Source organism: Macaca nemestrina, chromosome 4 (genome assembly GCF_043159975.1).
Source record: "Macaca nemestrina isolate mMacNem1 chromosome 4, mMacNem.hap1, whole genome shotgun sequence".
NCBI lineage: Eukaryota > Metazoa > Chordata > Mammalia > Primates > Cercopithecidae > Macaca > Macaca nemestrina.
The window spans coordinates 130,034,243-130,040,242 of NC_092128.1; positions in this window are offsets into that span (position 1 = coordinate 130,034,243).

A 6,000-nucleotide genomic window follows, 5' to 3' on the forward strand; every position below is an offset into this window, starting at 1 on the left:
CAGTCATGAGCCACTGCACTCGGCCCAGAACTTTTTTAAAATTTATTTTACTCTAAGTTCTGGGATACCTGTGTGGAACATGCAGGTTTGTTACATAGGTATACATGTGTCATGGTGGATTGCTGCTCCTATCAACCCATCATCTAGGTTTTAAGCCCCGCATGCGTTAGGTATTCGTTCTAATGCTCTCCCTCCCCTTGCCTGCCACGCCCCAACAGGCCCCATGGGTGATGTTCCTCTCTCTGTGTCCATGTGTTCTCATTGTTCAACTCTCACTTACGAGTGAGAACATGCGGTGTTTGGTTTTCTGAGTTCATGTCCCTTGCAGGGACATGGATGAAGCTGGAGGCCACCACTCTCAGCAAACTTATCAGAACTTTTTATCTCCTACATCGTAGTTGCTAATATTTCTTAAGCTCTGAATTCCAAACTGAAGAATTCAGAAATTAAGAATTTCTTATTTTTATTCTTTGTTATAGTTATTTGTGGACAAAGCTTATTTCACATTTTGGACTGTAAGCATCTCAAACCTTAGATTTTATAGCTTTATCATCTCTTCTATTTCTACAAGCTACAGAGTAGGTCCAGGCTGCTAGTTAACATTTAGGGAGCACTTCTTATGCGCTAATGTGTAAGTGGTTTGCAAACACAGTTGTGCTAATTTCCCTCCCTTTATGCATTTTCCTTTGCAGTATGAATCTGCAGCATTTTCCCCAAGTAATGGAGTCAGTTTCCCCAACCATGGCATCTAGGATGGCCTTGTGGCTTAGTCTGACCAAGAGCATGTGACAGACATTATGCCTAGACCTCAAGAATCCTTGCATATTTCTTTTCTTTACTTTTCTTTTTTTTTCTCTTTTCTTTTCTTTTCTTTTCTTTTCTTTTCTTTTCTTTTGTATTTCTAGATGGAATTAAGCTCTTGTTGCCCAGGCTGGAGTGTGGTGGTGCTATCTCAGTTCACTGCAACCCCTGCCTCCCAGGTTCAAGAAATTCTCCTTCCTCAGCCTCCTGAGTAGCTGAGATTACAGGCGCCCGCCACCATGCCTGGCTAGTTTTCAATATTTTTAGTAGAGACGGGATTTCACCGTGTTGGCCAGGCTGGTCTCAAACTCCTGACCTCAGGTGATCCACCCGCCTCGGCCTCCCAAAGTGCTGGGATTACAGGCATGAGCCACCACACCCAGCCCTGAAACCTTGCATATTTCTACAGTTTCCTGGAACCCTGAGCAGTCTCCATTTGAGCAAGCCCCAACTAGCTTACTGGAGGATGAAAGCCCACATGGAGCAGAGCCATGTCCTTCCAGCTTGAGGTCATCCAAGATCAACCAGCCCAACTGGCCCAGCAGCTGACTTCAGACACGTAAGCCAGCCTAGCTGAGCCTCATCCAAATTATAAACCAACAAAAGGCAAATAAATAGTTGTTGTTTTAAGTCAAGAGTTGGCAAACTATGGCCTGTGGACCACATCTGGCCTGTCTCCTGTTTTTGTCAATATTATTTTGTTGGAACAGAGCCTCACTCCTTCCTTTATGTATTATCTATAGTTGCTTTCATATGATAACAGATCTAAATAGTTGCAATGAACACCATATGGCCTGCAAAGCTTAAAATATTGACTCTCTGTCTCTTCACAAAAAAAGCCTGCAAACCTTGCTTTAAGTCACTAAGTGTGGGAGTGGCTTGTTATGTCCAGGAACTAAACCATGTACTTCAAATTATTATCTGTTTTATTATTATTATTATTACTATTTTGAGATGGATCTCACTCTGCCTCCCAGGCTGGAATGCAGTGGAATGATCTTGGCTTGTCACAACCTCCACCTCCTGGGTTCAAGCGATTCTCCTGCCTCTGCCTCTCGAGTAGCTGGGATCATAGGCATATGCCACCACGTCCAGTTAATTTTTATGTATTCAGTAGAGATGGGGCTTTGCCATGTTGGCCAGGCTGGTCTGGAACTCCTGACCTCAGATGATCCACCTGCCTCGGCCTCCCAAAATGCTGGGATTATAGGCGTGAGCCACCGAACCTACCCTATTATCTGTTTTAATCATCAGTTTAACTCACTGAGGGTTGATCATGCCCATTTTACAGATAGAAAACTGAGGCATAGTGAAGGCAAAAAATTTGTACACAGCGGGGTCAGGAGAAAACCCAAATATCCTGGCCTTACAGCCTTATGACATTGGCATTAAAACTGTGTTAAATAATGTTCAATAGAAGAGTACCTGTCTGAGTGAATACAGAGCTGAATAACTGCTCAGGTCTGGTCAGTTCTTATGAGGAAGGAACATGGATAGTAACAATCCTTGAATCAGTGGTATATACTTCTGGACACAAATGATTCCTCATGGAAAGGGTTAGACATTTCCGCCATCCGGACCTTACGAGTTCCTGACAAGTCTTTTACATATGTATCCCTAATGGATGGCTCAGAAAAATCACTGAAATACATTATGTGTGGGAAAGAGGAAGGAAGAAAATAAGTAAGTGGGGTGGAGTGTCAGGCGTTCGAACCAAGAGTGACTCCATTTTGAACAGGGGCTGGGTAAAATGAGGCTGAGAGCTGCTAGACTGCATTCCCAGCAGGCTAGGCATTCTTAGTCACAGGATGTTTATGGTTAAGGGAACAGGTTAATATTGTTTGCTAAACAGACTGAGGATTTAACAGACCCAGGAAATGGCCTGATGTCTTGATATCAAAAGCATGATTTGTTTAAGAATAAGTTTTGCAGCTTGGCCTGCAATCCCAGCACTTTGGGAGACAGAGGTGGGCGGATTGCTTGAGCCCGGTAGTTTGAGACCAGCCTAGGAAACCCTGTCCCTGTGAAAAATAAAAAAATTAGTCTGGCATGATGGTGCACCTTGTAGTCCTAACTACTTGGGAGGCTGAGATGGGAGGATCGCTTGAGCCCAAGAGGTTGAGGCTGTAGTGAGTTTGATCACACCACTGCACTCCAGCCTGCGTGACAGAGCAAGACCCTGTCTCAAAATAATAATAATAATAAGAACAGAATGAGTTTTGCTTTAAATATAGTAATACAGATCTTGCAGAAAACAGTAGTTACAGAAAGACGAGAAACCTTTATCCCAGCACCTTGTAGTAGAGCACACCACCCCGTGAGTTTTTGACATTTTTATCTTATATTTGAGCAAACATTGTAACTAAGGTGGGCGCGTTCTTCCTTTTGCTTTTGGGAATGTCCTGCTCTGTCTGTGGAGCAGCCATTCTTTTATTCCTTCAGGTTTGTTTTTTTTTTTTACGGAGTATTGCTCCTTTGCCCAGTCTGGAGTGCAGTGGCACCATCTCAGCTCACTGCAAGCTCTGGCTCCTGGGTTCACACTATTCTCCTGCCTCAGCCTCCCGAGTAGCTGGGACTACAGGCGCCCGCCACCATGCCTGGCTATTTTTTCGTATTTTTAGTAGAAACAGGGTCTCACCGTGTTATCCAAGCTGGTCTTAATCTCCTGACCTTGTGATCCACCCGCCTCGGCCTCCCAAAGTCTTGGAATTACAGGCGTGAGCCACCGCACCCGGCCTATTCCTTTACTTTCTTAATAAACTTGCTTTCCCTTTACTCTGTGGACTCACCCTGAATTCTTTCTCATGTGAGATCCAATAATTCTCTCCGGGGGTCTGGATCGAGACCCCTTTCTGATAATAGGGGGAGAAGATGGAAGACGTGGAGGTGAAGGAAAGGAGAAAAGAGAAGGTTTAGAAAAGGAAGGAAAAGCAATTCAAATTCTATTGAGGGTAGAGAATCTTCCATTTGTCTCTGACAACCACTGATACTCATTCCGAATGTAGCATTAATCTGTCTACGCAAAGGCTTGGAGGATCATCAGGGCTCACTGTTGAACAAGGTAAAGAAACTGCAGCCTGTCTTCTATCTAAGTCCTGGTGTTTACTGGCCCAACCTCTTCCAGAGTGGGTAAGGGGCCTGCTTGGTGAGACCCTCACAGCTTCCCCCTTTCTCAAGAATAGGAGCATGTAGACAGTGTGACACTACATCCAAGACAGAAGCGAAATCCTCTTGGCTTTCTCAGCATCCTTCCCCTACCCCCAAGTATGCTGACACTATTCAATAACTCACACTGACTTTTGAGGAGGAAAAAAAAATGTAATTGTTAAAGTGTAAATCCCCTTAAATGCTAAGATCAAAAGGAAAGTTTCCACCCAGTGACATGAAATTAAATATGCAGACGTGCCCCACTCTGATTCATGAATGCTTACGCACTTCTAAATTGTTGCCAGCAAGATCAGGGCCTAAGAAAATTAAAACCATTATGCCTCAAAAGGATACATGATTTTCACAGTTTTCTAACATGATTTCCTGTCGTGCAGAATTTTGTGTTTTCCCATATTCCCCTCATGCCTCTATACTGATGTTCAGGACTGAACAGAAGCAGCTTTGCAAACATCCTTCGGTAGAGAATTCCCACAGGCCCAGCCTGAGGTGAGCATAGAAACAGACAGCAAGGCCTAACATTGTCTTACTGCTTTATGTTCAGCCAGAGGATAAATGTCCCCTTAGACAAAGTACCCTGAGGGTAGTCTCAGGCTGGGGTTGAGTAGAAGGCAGCATTGTAAGTAAAGTTACAATGTAACTCAAAGTTATGAGGTGTCTCCATTTACATCAGGGTGACTTGCACAATTTATTTAGCTTCTCTATGCCTTAATGTCTTCTGTTGAGTTCTCCCAGAAGTAGACTCGGAGACAAGTATTTTAGCACAGAAAAATACAGGAAACACCAGTAGAAGACTGGGCAGAGAAGGAAAGTATACTAATAAAGCCACTTACCACTGTGGAGCCTACCAGGGAGTGCTGGGTAATGGTGGAGAAATTCTGATATAGAATTCTCTGTGTCCCCACCCAAATCTCATGTCTAACTGTACCTCTGGTGTGGGAGGAAGGACCTGGAGGGAGGTGATTGAATCATGGGGGCAGACTTTTCTCCTTGCTGTTCTCGTGATAGAGTTCTCACGAGATCTGGTTGTTTGAAAGTGTGTAGCACCTCCCCCTTCACTCTCTTTCCCTCCTGCTGGCCATGTGAAGATATCCCTCCTTCCCCTTCACCTTCTGCCATGATTGTAAATTTTCTGAGGCCTCTCCAGAAGCAGAAGCCTGTAAGCCTTAATGTCTTCAGTTGGGAACCTTGAGCCAATTAAACCTCTTTTCTTTACAAATTACCCAGACTCAGTAATGTTTTTATAGCAGTGTGAGAATGGATAATGCAAGTTCACTTAAATGCTTTCTCTCCCAGGCCTGGTGCGGTGGCTGATGCCCGTAATCCCAGCACTTCAGGAGGCCACGACGGGGAGAACATCTGAGGTCGGGAGTTCGAGACCTAGCTGACCAACATGGAGAAACCCCGTCTCTACTAAAAACACAAAATTAGCCGGGCATGGTGGCGCATGCCTGTAATCCCAGCTACTCGGGAGGCTGATGCAGGAGAATCCCTTGAACCCAGGAGGCAGAGGTTTCCATGAACTGAGATCGTGTCATTGCACTCCAGCCTGGGCAGCAAGAGTGAAACTCCATCTCAAGAAAAAAAGAAAAAAAAAGCTTTCTCTCCCAAGAGGCAAGGAAGTTGGAAATATATCTAACTCACATTGGACACTGCCTGAGGTTATTCACAGGGAATAGTAATACTTCTCTTTGCCTGGTAGAGCAACCCTCCTGGCATCAGTAAAGGCCCCCAGGAAAAGAGACACAGGTACTAGCTATTGTAAATTATCCAGAGTCCTTATAAGTTGTAAGATCTGAAGGAAATGCCCGCCATCTATATTCTCAGCCACACTTAGTTTCTTAATCTGCAAGATGGAATTAATAATAGTACTTACTTGATGAGGCTGTTGCAGAAATTCATTGAGTTGCTATACGCAAATCACTGAGAACCCAGCTGGGCATATAATAAGCATTTTATTGCATGGCATTATTGTCATCTTTTTTTTTTTTTTTTGAGATGGAGTCTTGCTCTGTTGCCCAGGCTGAAGTGCAG